This window comes from Sinocyclocheilus grahami, unplaced genomic scaffold (assembly GCF_001515645.1).
Source record: "Sinocyclocheilus grahami isolate Dianchi unplaced genomic scaffold, SAMN03320097.WGS_v1.1 scaffold853.1, whole genome shotgun sequence".
Lineage (NCBI taxonomy): Eukaryota > Metazoa > Chordata > Actinopteri > Cypriniformes > Cyprinidae > Sinocyclocheilus > Sinocyclocheilus grahami.
In genome coordinates this window covers 266,487-288,064 of record NW_015506032.1, presented here as the reverse complement: position 1 = coordinate 288,064, position 21,578 = coordinate 266,487, and the positions used below count along the sequence as shown (strand labels likewise).

Here is a 21,578-nt window from a genome sequence, read left to right as displayed (position 1 = left end):
GAAAAGCAAGTCACGTAAAGATTGCTTTCAGTTTATGATGTTAATACTATCTCCAACCAGGAGAGGTCGCTAGTTTCCAGCCGCTCCCCTATTAATTTCAGCGTAGTAGAATGTGCACTCTAATGTAAACATTCACTAACGTTAGCAAATCATGAATGAAAAACTGACAATGAAAACAGTATGTTTCAATCAAGATGGTAAACAAATTATCTTTTTACCAAGTTCAAGGGGATACCCATATGTTTGGATTGTTTGGAAATTTGTATTTTATTTAAATCGCCATCACACCACTGCTCACAAACAACGGGGATGCCAGAGATGCACTTGCCTCAAATTTCAAAGGTAAAATTCACAGTCAACAAAAGCTTTTTGCCAAATGCATGACAGAAATGTTTGCACTGGACTGTTCTTATTAGGGTTTCCGCGGGTCCTTAAAACGTCTTCAGTTAAATTGTTTACATTTAAGGCCATTCAAACTCTTAAATGGTACAAAAAGTTAAAATTATAAGAGGTCTTTGGGGACGGAAAGACAAGAATTGCTATATGGATTAATATGTCGATTAAACTTCAAAAGGCTACGATTTCACTGAATAAACTTAAGCGCTGCCGTCAGCTTTGTGTACTGCGGTTACCGGGAAACCACTATATTTCTGCAGTTCCGAAAGCGCCTCCTGCTGGCAGAGAACGAATTAGCTTTTTCAATAAGCCCATCTGCTATTTTTGCTACATATTTTTAAATGTGAACCAGTGGATCGACAAAAAGCTAATGCATTATGAAAATCTAAACAATTAAGACATATTTATGTTATTTAATATAATAATTAATTGATGATAATTGTTTAAATTAATATAATAATTGATACTGTTGACTCCCTTTTCTTAAAAACTGTTTAAAGGCTGAAATGTGAAGTGTAGATCTTAAAGGTCTTAAATTTGATTTTAAAAAATCCTGCAGATACAAGGTTATTTTATGGTACCATTTGGAATAACTATTTTTTGAATAAGCCCTTTTTAACTGTCCTCTTAGGTTGTTTTGAGAATGTTCTGTAAAGGCCACTAATAAAAAAGGACCTCTGTACATTTGTTTGTTGCAAATTTACAGATAATGCAATTGAGATGTTTACATTGGCTTGTTGGGGTAATATTTCTGTCCACTGATAACAAAGTTTTCCTTCTGAATTAGCATAACTGCACAAGTTTTATAGTTAATGCAATTTTAAAAACAAATTACATTAGTTACACTTTAATTTCCTTCAATAAAAAGGTGTAAAAAGTGTGTGGACGTGGATTAGTAATCTGGCCCCTTGGTATAAAGGAGACAATATTTTGGCCCTCGTCACGATCAAAGTTGCCCATCCCTGATTTATATACAAGTGTATATACTATAAAATTTTAAATACATTTCTTTTAAATGTATAGCATACTTTTTAATAAGGCTACAATATATGATAGATACGATAGGACAAAACAAATACAGTGCAGCATGAACTGTTTTTATACAGTCTATGAACACGAAGCGCTTACAATGTGCATCCGGTGTGCAGAATGATGACGTCACAACCTGACGCCGTGTTGCTTCAAGCACATCATTCTGCACACCGGATGTGCACATTGTAAGCGCTTCGTGTTAAAAACTGCAAAGCACAAAGGGAAGAGAAATTGATGCGTAGTGTATTATATCTGTGCAACAGTTATTGAGCCTTTCTTTTAACAGTTTTAAATTTCAGTTACTGTGCACGTTAAAAACAATTTATAGTCTTTTCTACGCCCGTGTTTTGTTCTCACAGACACCCGGTAGCAAGTAACAAAACATTAAACTCCGGCAAGAAGATAAAGCATAATGGGTACACGGAATGATCTTGGAGAGAGCTTTACCGAGCTGACTGCTGTACCGAACGCGACCAGGGTTTAAAGGCTGAACAAAAGGCTGATAGCCACAGCGGAGAAAAGAGTTTGTGTGAACCTTAATGTAAGGACTTAAATATTAATATGTAGCTCACATTAAGCTATCGTATGGCTTCAGAAGTAACACAGAATAATTCGCACAATGAGGGGGAAAAAAAAATCGGCCCTCTCTGACCGATACCCAATCCGAGAAAAAGGGCTCTATCGGAGCCGATACCCGATATGAATATCGGATCGGCGCATCCTTAGACTTAACAACCACATACATGGTGAGGAAATCATTTAACATTTTTGCTTTTAGCCAGTTTAAAGTTAAATTCATCCTATATGCTGGAGCTTGGAGTTGTTGTTTTTTTTCTCTAAAGTTGTGTGACCTATCGCAGAAGCAGCTGCTGCAGTGAGATATCACACTATCAGTTCAGAAACAGACCGCTGTCCAAATACAGTTTGCGGTGTAAACTGAGGCCTGTCAGACTCTCAGTACTGACACTTAAGAATTATAATTCTTAAAAAAAAATTTTTTTGAAATTGTAATACTTTTAATTTACATTTTTTTCTCTTTGAATGCAAGTTTGTAATTTGAAAAACTCAAACTACATCAGTTTGTCTTATTGTCAAGCAAGCAAAGCATTTCACACAAAGATATTTGTTCAATTTAAAAGATAAAACAATAAATATAATGTGCTGTTCAAAATGAAAACAAAAGTACTGACACGTAGTCGTAAAGCATGGATCTGGTTTATTATTAATGTGATAAACTACACAAGGTTACTCTGCTAGACACCTGTGGGAAGAACTGACTTCATCCAGTAAAATAAGTTGTTAGAAAAGTGAAGTTAGTTGAGAACATGCCTAACATCATTTGTTTGCAGATGCCACATGGTTTGATAGTTTATACGATGTAATGACATGCATTATTGTGTAATTTAATTCAGATTCAGATACTTTTATTCAGAATTTTGAACAGAATATCTGTTAAGTTTGGCTATTGTCAACCCATAACAATATAATACATATGTCATGATTCAGTTGATCACAATCATAATTAGATGTGAGAGTAGGAGTGTGTGATAATGACAAAAAATTATATCTCTATTTTCTGGAATTTTGTCTATAGATAATCAGACGATATTTTGCTGAGTGTGTTATTGTGCTGGTATTTCGACAGGTTTTGGACTTCCGTGGACAGCTGACTCCCAAAGCTTTTGATGTTCTTCATATTCTGTTGATTAGTTTGCAGGAGTAACAGAAAGTAACTTTTCCAATAAGTTAAAATTGAGTTTTACCTTTTATGGGCATTTTTACCTTCATGAGGCCATTTTTTCTAACCTAATTAAATGTATGCATCATCTTTTGTGTCAGATTATTATATTTAATCAATAAGTTCAAATGGTAAGACACTACAGGGCTGTTAACAGTCAAATGAAATCAGTATCAACAAAATGTGTGTTTGCAATGCAGAGGTGGCACAGAAGCTGCATCTGAAGTGGCATTTAGATGCATTTACAGAGACTGTTTAATGCAGGACATGAATGTAGTTAACCTGCAGTTACAAACGCATTAATCATGTAAAAAAAAAAAACTTTGAATAGGCTACTGATATTTGAAATGATTTGGGGGAAAATATACTTTAAATATAAACCTAAAATCGCCAGTAGGTGGTGGCAAATCACTGCACGAGTGAGTCATTGAGTCATTCATTCAACCAATTCATTCAAACGGCTGATTGATTCAATTCTAAAAGTATTTTAATAGACTAAATCACACAGTGAAAGTGTGAACTTGCTCAGTAGTCTAACCTACATCTCATAGTGTATGCGGGCACACGCTGGGTGTGTTTTTGTTTGGTTTTTGCAGTATACTAAATGTCAAATCGCATATCGTTTAAACGGCAATTACGATATTATCGTAGACTATATATATTGCACACCCCTATGTGAGAGACACTGTCATTGAAATCATCTCTCATGAGTTTGAGCTTACTTAGACAGGGTGTTCTTCATTCAACTTGGGAAATTATACGCATGCATGCAAGAACTCCTTGTATTTAAGTTTTCATAATCCATTTGAAAAAATATACATATTACACATTAATAAATCTGTATACAGAAAATTATTTAATTTACATGTGTCATGTTTGTGGTTTTTATTCATGCAAGCTATAGATTCTGACCTACAAATCAAAACAGACTCATGATTTTATGACATCAAATACTGCCTTATTTAATCAGAAACGCAACCTTAATGTTATTTATGTATTTTACCTTCATTTTATCTACATAAATAAAATGGCCAGTGGTTCTCAATTCCAGTCCTCGCGACCCCCCGCTCTGCACTTTCTCTTATCACTTCAGATGTTTGTTCTATTTGACTGTAAGTGCCCTGCGAAGTGGACATCACAGGATATTCTGCCATGATTCCAGTTTGAAGAGAGTGTATATGTTCCATTCAGAGGGCATTAAAGTGTGTGAGACGTGAATTTAAATTTTATTTATTTACAGAGGTATAGTATGTCACAATTCTCTAGTAAGTTTCGGCTGTGTGTGTGTGTAGCGCACATCTGTAGATGAGTGTTCCGAAGTGAAGTAAACTTCAGTGGATTTCGAGTGCTGAGGGAGTAGGGAGCAAAGAACACTGTGTAGGGACCCTGTCAATCGGAGCACAGTTCATGCATGGCGCTCTCTTCTAACGAGCTGATGATCTGGTATGTTAAATAAGAGAGACATGAAAAATATGCAGATTTGAGAACCACTGCCCATCGGCAATCGTCCATTGTGACCCCAGACCCAAACAAGAAAACAGTCACTACATTTTCATGTGCCCCAGTAATGTCATTATTTCTAATAATCAGAGCATTAAGATGTTTACATGACCTCTAAACTCCATGCGATTTTTTTTAAATTATTCTATTTGTTTGCTAATAATTGTGATTATTTTTTTCTGTTATTAATTACATATCCCATTTCAATATTTTCAACCGTCAGTATACTGCACTACTCATGTTGTGCAAAATTGTCGAATTTCTTCAGCGCCTCAAAAATCTGAAGCCTTCTTTGCTGCCATGTTTACGAATCTGTGTATCAATAGGAGCCTTTACATGCCATCCTTGTATGTCACAAGCACTTGTGCACTTTGGTCAGAGTGGAATAAATGCGAGTGTTTGATTATTTTTAATAATCAGAGCATTAAGATGTTTACATGACCTCTAAACTCCATGCGATTTTTTTTTTAATTATTCTATTTGTTTGCTAATAATTGTGATTATTTTTTTCTGTTATTAATTACATATCCCATTTCAATATTTTCAACCGTCAGTATACTGCACTACTCATGTTGTGCAAAATTGTCGAATTTCTTCAGCGCCTCAAAAATCTGAAGCCTTCTTTGCTGCCATGTTTACGAATCTGTGTATCAATAGGAGCCTTTACATGCCATCCTTGTATGTCACAAGCACTTGTGCACTTTGGTCAGAGTGGAATAAATGCGAGTGTTTACTTGTATATTTATATACACTTACTTGTATAAATATATTAATTCTTATGGCACAAGCTCAGTGCATACTTGTTTCTTTATTAATTCTTTCTATGGGGTGAAAGAGAACTTATGGTACTCTTCAGCTGCCCATTAATACAACTGATGTTACAGTAAGAAGCGTTTTTGTTGGAGAGTGGGAAGACAACAATTTGTTTAACATCAGTCAAGTCTTTTCAAGTCAGTGTGTGATTGAACACTTTTTAATTGTTATTGGCACTCGTCCAGGTGTGAGTTTCCAGTGTCACTCGGATGGCAAATAAAACTCGTGCACATATCCAGTTGTGCTTTCCACCAGTGCTATCGGTCTTACAGCGCAAGCTCAGCGTGACAACATGTGCAGCCACACATCTATTCAGTTCTCCTGCTCTCTGGGGCTTTGCACTGCTCTCAGATCAGTCCAGGCCAGAGTAATCGCCCACTTGCTCTTTGAGCGGCCCGCAGGAGCTGTGAGAAAGCCGGAGTCTGTGCACGTACAGAGGGAGGAAGTCCTGCAGCAGGCGTGCACATGCTTTCACTGAATGCGGCCGCTGTGAGCGCATTTCCCACTCAGTGCGGGTGGGTGGACTCCCTCTGCTTTCGCTCGGCAATGCCTGGCCAGCCTCTCAAGTTTCCACTGAATGGTAACAAAAGGGACACACAGGGAGAGAGAGGAACACCAGGTCCCAGTCTGCCTTGGAAATATGCTCGCCACTCCTCTTCAGGTAAATCCTGCATCCCTACTTTTTTTTCATTCTGGCGCTCTCTTTGTTGCACGCATTCAGAGATTGTGTCGGAGCAGCTGGGAAGGCTGCACGTGTGTCTGGACGGCATGCTGAGAGGAACACTCACTCTCTCTCTCTCTCTCGCTCTCTCGCTCTGGGTCACTGTGGGAAGTTCCTCCACGGCTCTGTGTTCAGGGGGAGGGGTGAAGCGGACGTCCCAGTCTGTGTGCGGGACTAGAACTTGAACTTTTTTTATTAGGCAAGGAATAGTTAAAGGTGAAGTATGGAAGTGCTTGTCGTGCCGCTTCATAAACAAACAGGTAAAGAGGAAGGTACAAACTTATTTGGTATAATTTTATAATAACTTTTCAAATAGGTTTATAAAGAGGTGTTTTTTTTCCCTTTCTACATTCTTAAAAGTAAAGGTTCTTTATTTGCATCGGTGGTTCCAAAAAGAGCCTTTAACATCAGTGGAACCTTTCAAATGCACTAAATGTTCTTCAGCATGCAAAAAGGTTCTTTAAATTTTTTTTAAATGTTCTTCACAATAATAATAATAATAATAAAATGTTCTTTTAAGAACCGTTTGGGAGCCCAAAAATGGTGGCTTTATTTTTAAGAGTGTAATGTGATTCCAGAGAGCAAATATGTGCTTAAGCGGGTGTTTTTGTTGCTGCAGAGCTGGGTTGTTGTGTTTGGTCGTTGGTGAGAGTCTCTCTGATGTTTCTCAGGCACTGATGTGGTTTCGAGTCGTGTTGAGCAGGTGCTGGAGTCTGTTTGGGCTGCCCCAGGATGTAACTGTGTGTTTTCCTCCTGTTGTCTTGGCCCTTGTGTAGCAGTGTTTTCTTTTTGATGTCTTCCGTTATGCACTTGCATTTATCTGTGTGTATCAGGCATTTGTGTGACACTGAGCATGCTGTGTGTGTGGTTTATGATATAGCGCGCACATTGTGCTCAATATTTGTGTGTGTGTGTCCCGGGCCGCTGCTCAGCTGTATTCTAATGTGGCTTTGCTCATTGTTGCTGTAAAGAGCGTGTGGCACTGAGGCATTCCTGCTCTGAGGCCTCGCACAAAACCCCTTCAGACTGCAGCCAGTCCTGCTGCTGTACGCTCACCATCTGGAGCAGATTGTGAAGACTCATTCAGACTACACTGACACTTTCCTACCTTTCAGTATGAAACACTGAACTGCTTTTGAAATTTGACAGAAAGGTTACCCAAAAAATTACATTCTGTCCATTCTCACAGTCATTTATGACTGACTTCCACCGAACACAGAAGGAATTACTGAACCACTGCTTTCCATAAATGAAAGCTGTCAAGCTCCAAAAAAAAAACAAACAAAAAAAGAAAAGAGTAAAAATCATAAAATAAGTCATCTGAATACGTGTTTGTGGAACAATTAAATTTGTTGCCGGCGCCAGTGCAGCTTCTAAAAAGAGATCGACCGATATTGATTTAGTTTTTTAACCAATACCAGGGTTTCCCATACATTGGTTTATTTGTGGCGGCCTGCCACAATATCAACACTGACCGCCAAAATTTTCCAAAAGACTGCACGTTTCAAAATCAAAATGCGGCACAGATGTTTTTATGTAAATGTATCTGAGGTTTGAAGACCAATTGTCGTCAGAAAAGTTTTGATGTCATTTTCATTTCATCTTTCCTATAATGCCTGATAAAGTAGCGTTTATGAGAGCAGCACTGTTTTGATTACAGCCGTTACCGGGGAAACTGCTATTTCTGTCGCTCCTAAAGCGCCTCCTGCTGGTAGAGACTGAATGTGCATTTTCAATAAGCCCGTCTGCTGTTTTATATTTACATTCTATACATATATATTTCCCCCGGGGGAAGTGCCGCCACACATAGAGTGTAAGTCTGTGGGAAACACTGCAATACCGATTATTTGATAACCAATATGCAGAACCGATATTTATTTATTTTTTGGTCACAGTGATAAAAACAGAACTGAACTGAACAAACTGTTTATATGCGAGATAATGCAAATTTTTAACAATGGTTATATAGCAAATATTAATGTAATTTAGGGAGTTTTGAATAAGTGGATCTTGTTAAAAGCTACAGTACATATGGTGGCCATGCTGGGACATCCCTGAGCATGAACCCGGTGAGTGATTGGGACTATACGAGACTATAATTATGAGCATAGACAGCAGAGAGAGAATTAAAATAAAGTGGTTTTATTTCCAACATGCACTCATTCAAGGCTGTTTTATTTAATTCATATAAAGTTATATCTCTGGGACAAGACTTAATGGGTTACGTGAGCGTGTTTGTCTCTATTTCTTGGCGTCAAGCTTAAACTACCTATAGAGCGTTTATGTAAAACATCTAATTTGTGCATTAATGGCTGTTATGTTAAATAACGTTTATTAATTCAAGCAAGTTTCTTTACCTGTGAACAGTTGTAATGGCAGTCTTGTATGGCGTTATTTTAATGACAAATGTCGAGAGCGCATAATTGTAGCACGAAAGCACATTAATATAATGCGCTCGCGTGAATCTCGCCGCTCGTGCACGGATTTCCTTTGCTCTCGCACAAAACCAGACGCGCTCGCTCAGATACACGCTCTTGCCCGGAGAGAGTGCGCGCACTTAAAACGTGTCTCTCCTCTCACTCAGACTGTGTCCTGTGCACTCTCAAATCTCTCTGTGCTCATGCGCTATAGATATTAATTATTTTCGCACCTGAATTTTTAATCTTCTGATTTAAGACAGAACTATTTAGATATGGGTCAGATACACTATTCCCTAAACCGATACTTACGATTTGGAGACCAAATATAACACTATAATGAATTTTTCATATTTGCCATAACATTACATTACTATTCTATGGGTTTAATGCATTTGCAGACCATGTAATTACATGTAACTGTCATATAACTGTATATTCACTGTTTGAGGAGAGTGCCATTGAATGTGTAGCTAATATTAAGTGTATTTTCATTAAAAAAAAAATCTGACCTGAAACCAAACACTGTATTTAAAAAAAATAATAATAATAAAAAAAAATAAAAAACTCCCAATAAATGTCCAAACAGTGATGCTATTAGAGCATTTATTGTATTATATCTTGCATCATTTACATCTATTTTTTGCATTTGATGTTGATTTGAGGAGTTGTTACCTATTATTGCCATCATACCAATTGAGAATTTATTGCAATGATTTTAAATTCAGTTGAGGTATCTGACATATTATGACATAACATTGTTTTATATGAAGTATTTAGAGCCATAGGCTATAATATGTTGTTTTTAGATAAATTGCTCAGAGACCAACCAGTTGGACAGAGGTTATATGTACAAATCATCCAAGCACCCAATTCCTAGCCATTTCTATAGGCTACATTTCATTAACATTGCTAAATATTATTAAACTGAAAAGAAATTAAAGATCCATCTTTGATTGTCAAAAGAATTCCAGGTTCAGTTCACTCAGCCAATTAGATTTCACATAGTATTTTCATCAGTCAGTAGTGGAGGTCTGATTGGTTAAAGCTTTATTTATATAGCACTTTTTAAAACAGTGTATACAAAGTAGCCTACTTTAAAAAAGAGATGCATATGTGCATTTGCAGAAAAGATCAAAATACAAACATAAAAGAGATATAGTAAAACAAAGTAGCTACAATAACCAGTTTATGTTAAAACAAAAACACAGCAAAAATACAAATGTATTGTCTGCACACTGATGTAACTGCTCCATAAAAATTATTTATTGCTGCAACATTTCAACCATCAGGTCTTCGTCAGGCACCTTATATGGAGCAGTTACATCAGTGTGCGGACAATACGTTTGTATTTTTGCTATAGTTTGACTTTTTTTGCCTTGCACCTGAGGCCTGTGTGGGTTTGTGGGATGTGCGCAACTTTTTTACACTTTAGTTTTTGAAAACAAAAATACAACAATAAAAAATCAAGGAAAGGCCCTGCACAAATTTGTTTTGAGACTACTTTTTAAAAGTGCATAATGATAACTTTTGACAACGTTAAATTCAGGTGCGAAAATAATTAATATCTATAGCGCATGAGCACAGAGAGATTTGAGAGTGCACAGGACACAGTTTGAGTGAGAGGAGAGACACGTTTTAAATGCGTGCACTCTCTCCGGGCAAGAGCAGCGTGTATCTGAGTGAGCGCGTCCGGTTTTGTGCGAGAGCAAAGGAAATCCGCGAGCGGAGAGATTCGCGCTTGCGCATTATATATTAATGTGCTTTCGCGCTACAATAATGCGCTCTCGACATTTGTCATTAAAATAATGCCATAGTCTCGCAGTTATCAAAGAACTCAAAGATGGTGCTTTTATTGGTGGCTCTGATACTGCAAATCTGATATACAATTATGTAAAAATGCTTAAATATCAAGGAAAATATCGGTTAGACCTACCAGCGTCGCTTTCTATGTATAAATGAAATCAAAATGACAATTTTTATTGTTTTCATGGAATGTTGCAGTGTTTATTGTAGGGATGTCCCAATCAGGTTTTTTGTGCCCCCTTTCAAATCCGAGTCATTGAATATTGAGTATTCGCCGATACAGAGTCCCGATCCGATACTTGTATATTCCTAGTGTTTGATGCACAATTCAAGCACATTAAAGTTATTAAATCCAATGTATACAGATTTGTGCAGAGAGTAAAAGTAATGTGTGTGTGTGTGTGTGTGTAAGTAAGATACACTCTCTCAATCCATATATTTGCACATACTGTATAAAGACATTGGTAGAATATGGGACCACTGATGTAAACATCTTGTATATCATATATACAATAAACTGAATAATTGCAACATAAAGGTTAAAAAGTGGAGATATGTTTAGAAAGCATGAAGCTCACGGTGTCATAACGCCAGTCTGCCAGTCAAATCAGAAGCCAGACGCAACCCACACTGTAAAAAATAATTTGAGTCAACTAAAAATACTTTGTTACCCCGCTGCCTAAACATTTTTTGTTATCTTGACAATATATTTCTTGTTGAAACAACATCCCATTAGAGTGGAATTAGTCCAGGTAATACATTTGTTCAAGTTGACCTAAATCATGTTGTTGGGATTTTTATTTTATTTATTTTTTTTAACTCTGATCAATAAACGTAAGCAAATGTTATCCCACTGCCTTAAATTTTTAAAGAAAGATGACAAAACACTTTTTTAAATTTCATTTATTTAATGATAGATACAACACTTTCATTCACATTTAAATTGAACAAGCAATTTGCTGTCAACACATCACCTGACAATTGAAAAAAAACACACACACACGTCTAAAGATCTGAACCGACACTTGAAAGTGTGATGTGTAATAAATAACCTTGGCATGGGATTGAGAAACATAAATAGTTGCATTTCAATTCGTCACATCAAAACCACAGGGATTATTTTACATTTCATACCTCAATATGTCAAGTCAGAAGGTTAAAGGGTTAGTTCACCTTCAAATTTTTAATATTCGTCTGAAAGAAAGTCATATACACCTAGGATGCCTCGGGAGTGAGTAAAACACAGCCTAATTTTCATTTTTGGGTGAACTAACTCTTTAAACACTGCATATTAACCCTGCACAAGTTTACATGCACTCCCCCCCACCATAGTGCAAGTTATTGGTCAAAATTAGAAAACACAATACTATATAATATATGTATATATAAGGCAAAAGCAATCATATTTAGTTACAAAAAAATGAGTGTACTTCTGTATAAGAAAATATGAACGGAATGCACATGGAAGCACAAAGGTCTGATTCTGAATTTCATAGAGCAACATGACCAGACGTGTAAACATCAGAAGGATCTTGAAAGTTTCCAAACTCTACCCCATCATAATGCAATTTAGTGGTCATAAAACAAGAAACCGATAGAAAGAGGAAAGCAAAAGCACTTGTCAATTTGAAGGAAAATGTGTACATTACTGTATACGAAAATGAGATGTGAAACAACATTTGTTTTCATGAGAACATGCATATTCCAAGTCATAACATGACTTTAAATCATGTTATAACTTTAAATGTGCATTCTAAAAAGTAGTAAAAGGCTCAAAAGAACCAAAAGCTCCTTTAACAAAAAACAAACAAACTACTTTTTGTGAAAGAGCTTGCTGTGGGGCCCATGAACACATCATGAACATTGGTGGGAGCAGCTTTCTGCAAGTTTTTGCAGATCCTCAAAGGTGTATTTCATGCGCTTGGGGTAGTGGATGTGTACCACATACAGACCCATCAGGAGTCCAAATGCCTTGGGGACATCGGAGATGTCAGTGATGACAGGATGTCCAAATGAGAGCAATGCTGGTTATTCCTCGGGAAGCACATCACATTGCTGCTCCTCCGTTACAATCAGAATGCCCTCGTCAATTTCTTTCACAACATCCTCAATTTCACTGGATGGCTGGGAAAACACAAAATATTACATATTAACTTTATAACAACTGAACACACATATGTACATACACTATTAAAGTTGTGTATTTCGTTAAAAGGACAGCTACCAATAAATGAAAATTGTCATTCACCCTCAAGTTGTATAAATTCTGAACACAATTTCTGTTATTCTGAACACAAAGGAAGATATTTTGAAAAATGTTTGTAAGCAAACATGAAAGTCAAAAGTCAATGGTGCTCCTCAACTGTTTTGGTTCCAAACATTCAAAATAACTTTCTGTATTAAACTGTTAAAAGCCTGTACACATTTCTTTATTCTGCTGAACACAAAGACTTTAAAATCCCAATGGGAAAATAATTGTAAAATACACCTCCGGAACCAACTAGGCTAAAAAAGGGGAAACGTTTTGCATGTTATTTTCTTTACCGGTATTCTACATGATTTCTGTTTGTCATAAAATGTGACAAACCAATGCAACGTATGAGTTTTTTTTCTTTAATCCAATTTTGCCTGCTTGCAATTCAGTCTAATCTGTCCCACCATTTTAACAAGGGACTGACAATATCTTGGTGTAAAGAGATATTCCTTTTAAATAATAGTCTGTTACACTGCATGTTCCAGAGTAAAGCATGACTCTTAAAGGGTTAGTTAACCCACAAATGCATGTTTTACTTACCCTCATGGCATCATAGGTGTGTATGACTTTCTTCTTTCAGACGAATCCAATCGGATTATATAAAAAAATTATCCTTGCTCTTCCAAGCTTTATAATAGCTGTAGACGGGGTTTTTTTTCAACAGTCCAAAAGTAGTCGAATAAAGCGCATCCATCCATAATAAAAAGTACCTCGCATGGCTGAGGTATCAGTCCTCAGCCATGCCATGGCAATCCATGCGTTTTTGTAAGAAAAATATCCATATTTAAAACTTCCGTGAGAGCTGTTCCAGGTGGATGACATTGGACATAGGCATCATGCATGCACCAGTGATTAGTGACGAACACGGAAGCGCGGATGAGAGACAGCAAAACAAAACGCCGGTCATGAATTAGAAGCACAAAATGAGGATTTGTAAAGAAAAATGTCGGAGGATTTCTATATAAGCCAAGAGGAGACTGGTTTTCCTTTGCTAAAGTAAGGAAACTTTGCTTCCTTTGCTCCTGTAAACAAACTCGCGAGACTAGCATATCTCACAGGCGCGTGCACTGCACATATGTCCTACGTCATCTGCTGGAATGACTTGCACTTATGACAGTCAGCGGAAGTGAGAAAAAAGTGTTTATATAACGTTTTAAATATGGATATTTTTCTTACAAAAACGCATTGATTTGCTACAGGAGGCCTTTATTCACCCCCCGGAGCCGTGTGAGGCACATTTTATGGATGGATGGATGCACTTTATTTGACTACTTTTGGACAGTTGAAAAGAAAAAACACCTACCTACTGCCATTTATAAAGCTCGGAAGAGCCAGGACAATTTTTAATTTAACTCCGATTGGATTCATCTGAAGGAAGAAAGTCATATACACCTAGGATGCCTTGAGGATGAGTAAAACATGGGCTAATTTCATTTTTGGGTGAACTAACCCTTTAAGCAAAGTTGCTAATGGCCAATATGCCAGCACTGCTATGAGCCTGAAAATTTTCAGGATTCACAACAGCATTCAGAAAAACAATAAAAAATGGCGATGTCCATAAACAGGATTTCTGCTGGTTTTATGTAGATAAATTCAAGACTTTATAAAGACCTTTTAAATACCAATTATAGAAAATTCAAGGAATAAACTGAAGGGAAAATAATACATCAAATTACGTTCTCTAAATTTTGAAGCTGTTTTCCAATGCAAATATCTAAATATTCGTAAAGGGTTCACCCAAAAAAAAAATTGTAATTTACTAAACCTCAAGTTGTTATAAATTATTATTTCTTTCTGTGACAAGTCCCAGATAGTCTAACCCCTTTGGACCCTGCGTCCATTGAAATGGACATCACATTATTTTTTTGTTTAAACCAATGGAATTTTATGTTTTCATAATATGAGCAATGCCTGGTCACTGATTGGTCCCTGATCAACCAATCACAATGAAGATATGACTCCTAACTTAATCTGATTGAGCTACAGGCATCACAAAAGAGAGACATGACTAACCAACTAGACAAGAAGAGGAGGAAGTCCACATTTGACCTTTTATATGAAGATTTATGTTTATGGTAGCCTCATCAACTTGCACCTATTATAAAATGAAGACTATCAAATGATAATATTCAAAGTTATTTTGAAGATCTTTCAAAGTTGCAGAACACAGGATTTAAAAAAAATGTAATGTCCATTGCAATGGACATCAGGTCTTGAAAGATATCAGCAGCACCTCATGAATTAGTTGTATAACAGGTTGAGAAATTTGTGGAAGCTTTTCAAACACATTGATGCCTTGATGCTATAATGCACACAATCATATATTCATCTAAACAATCAGCAAGTACACATAAACCCATTCAGATACACACAAAGACATTTATACCTATACTCAGATTCACCCACTTCAACCAACAAAAAAGGATCAAACTGGTTTTTTTGAGACTTCATATCATCTTACCTTTTTTTCCACATTCTTACTGCATTGTTAATTCTTATAGTTTGTGTTCTTTTCAAAATCTTAAACACTAGTTCAACTATAGTGCACAAGCTCTACTTATTATGTATGGTTAAAATATGGGGATTTTTTTTTCTTCAGTCCTGGTGTCCATGATAGTGGACATGGAAAAAAATCTAATAAAAAAAATGATTTGGCACAAATCTTGTTTCTTAGACTTATTTCTATATTGGAGAAGAGCAAATATCAAGTGGATAAAACATTTTTTGTTCAAATTTTAAATTTTTACATTTTACATTTATTTTTGTTCTAACACAGTACACAACCCTACAACGTGTTACAACCCCAGATCACCAAGATTTCTTCTTCTATTACCTGGACCACATCACTGCAGATTGATGGTGCTCAGTTTAGTCACAACTGTAATTCCAACAGTCATGTCCTTGATGAATTTCTGCTCCGAGCCTGTGTGCTTCAATAAAAACAAAGGGAAGCGTTAAAATGTGCCTTACAATCGTAAAGCTTACAGACACCAATAAATGTACATTTATAAAGTAAATAAATTTACTTAACTTTGTCCAAGCTCTACAATGTGAATGTAATTTCCATTATGTCTGCATAGCATTTTGATGGATACAACTGCAAAACGACTTGCTGCGGTCCATCCACAAGATTATTGAATTCTGCGCTGATCTTCAGTCATTCCAAAATATCATAAACATGAAAAATACACGTTAAAACACTGTAAAATAATAAACATAAATATGTAAATAAATATTTACAGAGAAAATCAAATGTATTGACAAGTTTGTTTTAATTACCAAAGCCCAACTTTACAATCCAGACGAGGCTTTTAAATTACACAACACAGAATTATAACAAAATAAAAGGAAATTTAACACATTTGTATCTATCCCTATTGTATGGATATTTATACAAGATATAGCTATGCTGTTATTACTGTTATTCAAAAACCTATAGTTTTGAACATATGCAATATACTTATTCACGCAGCATTACAATGGGTTCTGGTGAGGCACTTGAATGACTACTTCAGAAAACTGAAATAATAGTTTGTAACGTTACCTTCAGAACTTCATCTGAACCAAGCTTATGTCAGCAATATCAAATGCAACGTTAAGTTATGCGCTCCAAAAGAACTCTGAGGGAGATGCTCATTCTTTTCCCTTATAACATGCAGAAAAGAGACCGTTCGAGTAGTACCGTATTGACCCGAATATAAGACGATGTTTTTTTCTTGGAAATACATCTGAAAAAACGCGGTGGTCTTATATTCAGGGTCTAGACTTTGACATGTCAATAATACACCCACAACAATAGGTGGCGCCAAATACGCATGAAACGAGTGTGCCATGAAATACGTAATGTAATGCGTGCAACCTACTGCACGTCACCGGCATGACAGCTGACATAAAATAAGGATCGGGCTTAGGAGAGCCGATACCGATCAGTTAAATAAATACTTGATTGGTCCCGATCCCGAACCTTGAAACCAGCTCGGGACATCCCTAGTTTATTGTAAATGATTTATCTGTGCACATCATTTGCCGTTATAATCAGTAATCAAAAATAGTAAGGTGCAAGTCCCCTCTCAATGATGACGTGTGCACCAACACGAGGGCAGAACAATTAGGCTTTCTAAAAGCCAGATGAGTTTCAGTCATTAACCTCCAGCGGTCTGACACGCACATGTGACGATCAAAATTAGGAAACAACAATGACCCAGTCAGTTCCTGATAAACAAAACCAAGTTCTGTCCCGTGAAAAGTCGATCATAATTTCTGTTTCATGCCAACTTTATATATATATTTTTTTATTTATATTTGCACGTGGCGTGAATGTGCTTGTGTAGCACCAGGTTTGACTGCGTTGATGCCAAACAGCTTTGAATCTTGTATGTCTATAATGAAAGATCAGTAAAGTAGATAGAAAGATGTTTCTGGATGTCATGCAGTTAAGTATTTAATAGCTTATAGCATGATAATGTGTGGTATGCCGTGCTATGATTGGTCACTTTCAGTAGCAATCATGACCACGTTTCATTTATTTCAATGAGTCATGACCACATCTGCTGATGAACTTTAAGAAAAGTAAGAACTTCTTTGAATTGGTATTTGGTCTATAATGTCAATAGAACATTGTAAACACAGTACGACATCTCGACTGCAGCTGAAGACAGACAAAGGCACACTGTGAGTGTCACAGACTGCTGGATGATCTGAGTATGTTCAGGACGGAGTTGTTTGGGGTGTGTGAGTGGGACGCAGGCATGTGTGGAGTGGGAGTTGTTGGCATGCGTCGTCTCATTCAGACAGTATTGGGTGTGTTCACTATTGCGTGTTTGTGCGTGATTGCGAGGCCCATTTGCATGGTTTTGCATCTGATATGCCACAACCTTTTACATGATTTGCATTTCCATTCAGAAAACACCACAGAATTCAAAGAAAGCGTTTCAAGTGTCTCGGCCTCGATCACCATACTGTAACCTTCCCTCACACAGATCCCACACATACACACCAGTCACTTCAGATGCACCTAAACATGTCGTTGCAAGAGATAAAATTAAGTAACCTCTGTAAATACATTATACTAGAGCTTCACTTTTTAGAAACATTTTGCAGTGACATTTAATGTTGCAGTGAATTTAGTGGATGCGCTCACACAGGAGTCCTAGAGGAACCACACGTGTAGTGGGATAAAACCTGATTTATCATATTTGATATGCATTTTTAAATTCTACATTATCAACATGATGAAAACTTTGCTGAAAAACCTGTTGAACACAATCTACTGCATGCTTTCTGTCGTCTGATTGATAGCTCGTATTTTTTTCTTTTAGTATCATTATAAAAATGTCTTCCTTCGGCTTGTGGTTCACGTGTCTTTTTGTTGTCTAATCTTTACAGATTTTTATAAAGTAAACGTAAGAATAACTTTTATATTGTTATTAATATTTCAAGATGAACACTTACTGGACTGAAACAACTTAGCATTACTTGATTATCCATACATCATTTTTTAGAAAAATATCAAACAAGATCCATCAGGCTTTTGAGGAACGTTTTTGTTCGTTTCTCAATCAGTATTGTATTGCATTGCATTATATGTTTTGCTCCCCACATTAAAAACTACAGAGTTTTGATCATAAAGCTAAGTATTTATCATCTTACTAAGACCTGTTATTGGAGTGATGACTCTTTTATAAAGAGCTGATTGACTTTCATATCAGAATTTCATCTTACTTTTTAGTCATATAAATATCAGTACCTGCACAAAATTGCAGATACTCATGTATCAAATATTATAATCTACAAAAGCACATTTAAAACGTAGGTTCAGTAAATTTTCATTAATTTTTTTTAATTTTTTATAATAAATCAGAAACTATTATTACATATTGTCAGGCTTTCTAGGGTTAACTATGCGCCTCATCCACTGACGTTTGACAAACTGTATTGTGAAATGTTTTGTTTGAAAAGTGTCCTTATTCTATTTGAAAATTAAATGCCACATAGTTGATAGCTTTATTATCTAAATCAACATTATTCATAATTTTAAGTGGCTTAAAAGTCCAGATATGTTTTAGGGCCACCCATTTATCTTTGAATCTGACTGAAAATCTGAATCTGGGAAATTGCAAGTATGCTCAGTTTTAAAAGCATTTTTTTGTCAATTCAGACCAATTCAATTCGATTTGATACACTGATCAGTGTTTTGATTCAGCAGTTTTGTTTGACTTTTTACTGCAAAGCCCGTGATGGACTGATTGATGACAGGTTTTATGTCGTGGAGCAAACAATGGTCTTCTCAATGTAGTAAATGAAGTTCAAGAAGCAGAGATCCAGATGTCAAAATAAGACTTCATTGAACACTGCAACAAAGCTGAGATGACAGTCTTTGGCCGGTTTCAGGCCTCATTCATATGGGAAAATAAATCGGATATAAATCAGATATATGTGCCAATGCGACCGTCATGTAAACAGGCAGATGGGATTTTCTGAGGCATTGCGTTCTGTACGTCATTAAAACTGCCACAATTTGGTGCTTCTCCGTGGTTTAACGACGTCATATGTGACCCGTGCTGGCAAAATGAGTGTAAATTCGCACGGGCTATTTTGAGCTACAGGCAAAAAATGCTCCAAGTAGTAATTAAACATCTAAAATGATCTTTATTTGTACATTTTCTGAGAGGATTACCTTTTCTCCGCTCGCTTCTCGCGCTGACTGTCATCCGAAGTGCGTGCATATGACGGCGCGCGATCCCGATAAATACACACATATACTGTACAGAATTACAGTATTTCAGTATTCACGCAAACATAATCTGTTCTGTCTTAAGTGAACGCTTGGGGAACTGTTGGGGAAAAACATCTGTGTAACATTATATTAGATCCGTGCATTACAGTATAGGATGTCTGTCTCATTAATGTTAATCTAACAATAAAAGAAACGAGGGAATCACTCGCTGCACTTCATTGAACTGCTTTTGTAGTTTTAATAATCAGTTTATTTGTAATGAACACAGGTAAGTTATTTTTACATTTGATTATTTGTTTTTCGTACATGAATGCTTCAGTTTAGATTTAAAGTAATGCATTATTTGTTTCTTTCTAGGCTATTTGTTCTACTGGTTTTTTTTTGTTTTGTTTTTTGCATCCATTCTTATTTATAATAGCAAAGATAAAATAAAAAAATAGCTGTATTCTGATTATTAATAGTTAAAAATAAGAACTTCACTCTATCGACTTCAAACGGGTGTAGCTCAGTAATTTTTTGTCCGATTCCAACAAATCATAAATCATTTTGAAGGTCTTTTAATGGTGAATGTCAATTTATTAATTTTTTATTGCTCATTGTGACTCGTTTTGTCAGCACAGGTTACATTATTCTCAGGAGGAAGCACATGTGGAGGCGGTAAATGACAACAACGCATGCGCAATGTTTCAGATGGTATGGCAAGGGTAGACACATGAATCGGATATGGGTCACAAGTGAAAGAACGTGTAAATGGACAACCAAAAAAATCGGATATAGGCAATAAATCAGAATTGTGCATCAAGACCTGCAGTGTAAAACGAGGCCTTTGTGTGATCATACACTCATACTTATACCTTATTCTTACCAGTCTTTTTAACCAAAAGTTGGTAATCTGTTTTTTTTTTTTATTGGTTTCACTTTCATTGGTTTGCCACAATTAATTAATGCTCTTCCTGGCATATTTTCTAATGGTTAAATCTGGCCAGATTGGCCAGTTTTAAAATAATTTGTATTCCGCCGTCTCCTATTGGTTGGAATCATCCTCACGGGACATACGTCAAACTTGTTTGTGTTGTACCTGTCATATTGTGGAAATCACCCAAAGTTCACTCAAGTTCACTGGTACTGTCCACCTGTACCACACACTGGAAGGCACCTGAGACACAGTCTGTGTCGAGACATCCAATATTGGAACAATCATTGAAATAATCATCATATTGATTAGTCTTATCGATTATTGCTATAGTCATACATCATATTTTAAGTTAAAAAAAAACAGTTTCACTTGTGACAACTTGCCCCATAGAGTTTGAGAACATACTTCACATCATAAAAGTTCACAATCCTGAGAGTTTGAGAAGCAGTAAATGCAACTTTGTGCAATTTCAACAGAATGTGATTTATTTGGTTTTTAGCCTTTTAAATGATTTACTAGCCTGATTCACCATCCATTTTTCAGGATTGATGCTGCTGCTGAATCGGCAGAATCTTTTTCAATGATACATTGAAAAAGCAAAATATGACATACTACATCTGAATTGCATTTATGCTTTGCTAACAGGCTGTAAAACTTAATCTGCTGGAGAGAACTAATTTGTGAACAAGTCACCATTTCCATTCTGTCAATTCTGTAATCCATTCAAGCCTCTGCTGGACTGTGAAATGTGTTTTTCCTTTCAGAAACTCTCAGCTCTTATTTATGAGCATCAGCTTGACTGTGTTTGTGTTTGCAGGCAACATTTCCCTGGTAACGGCGTCCAGCTACAGCCCAGCCACCAAGATCACACTAGGAATGGTCAATTCCAATGTGGGAGCCCAGATGGTTAGTGTCACACAAACACACACAGTAGTGGTGCAGCGGATCACAAAATTCACAGTTCGGATCATATACGGATTTTGAGTCACGGATCGGATCATTTTCAGATCAGCAAAAAAACTAAAACCTTACTTTAAGTACTTCTATACCATAGCAAAAACTACTAGCTTAACTAATAAAGTTAGTAATAAAACAAGAACAATTACACAAATTACAAGCATAGATGAAAACAACAAATCACAGTTACAAATATCAGAATTTAGGTGCAGATTGCAGGAATGTAATTAAGTTTAACACAATAGTGCTTAAGTTAAATACAGATTAATCTTTGTCAGAGCTGTGGTGTTAT

General features: G+C 36.3%; 1 long non-coding RNA gene across 1 annotated transcript in view; it reads left to right on the top strand.

Annotated features, from left to right (window-relative positions):
• Positions 1-21,232, top strand: part of LOC107563008 (uncharacterized) — a 50,210-nt gene extending 28,978 nt beyond the window's left edge. The window contains exon 3 of the long non-coding RNA XR_001606063.1: positions 21,147-21,232. This is a non-coding gene — a long non-coding RNA (uncharacterized lncRNA). The remainder of the gene's footprint in view (positions 1-21,146) is intronic.
• Positions 21,233-21,578: the final 346 nt, after the last annotated feature.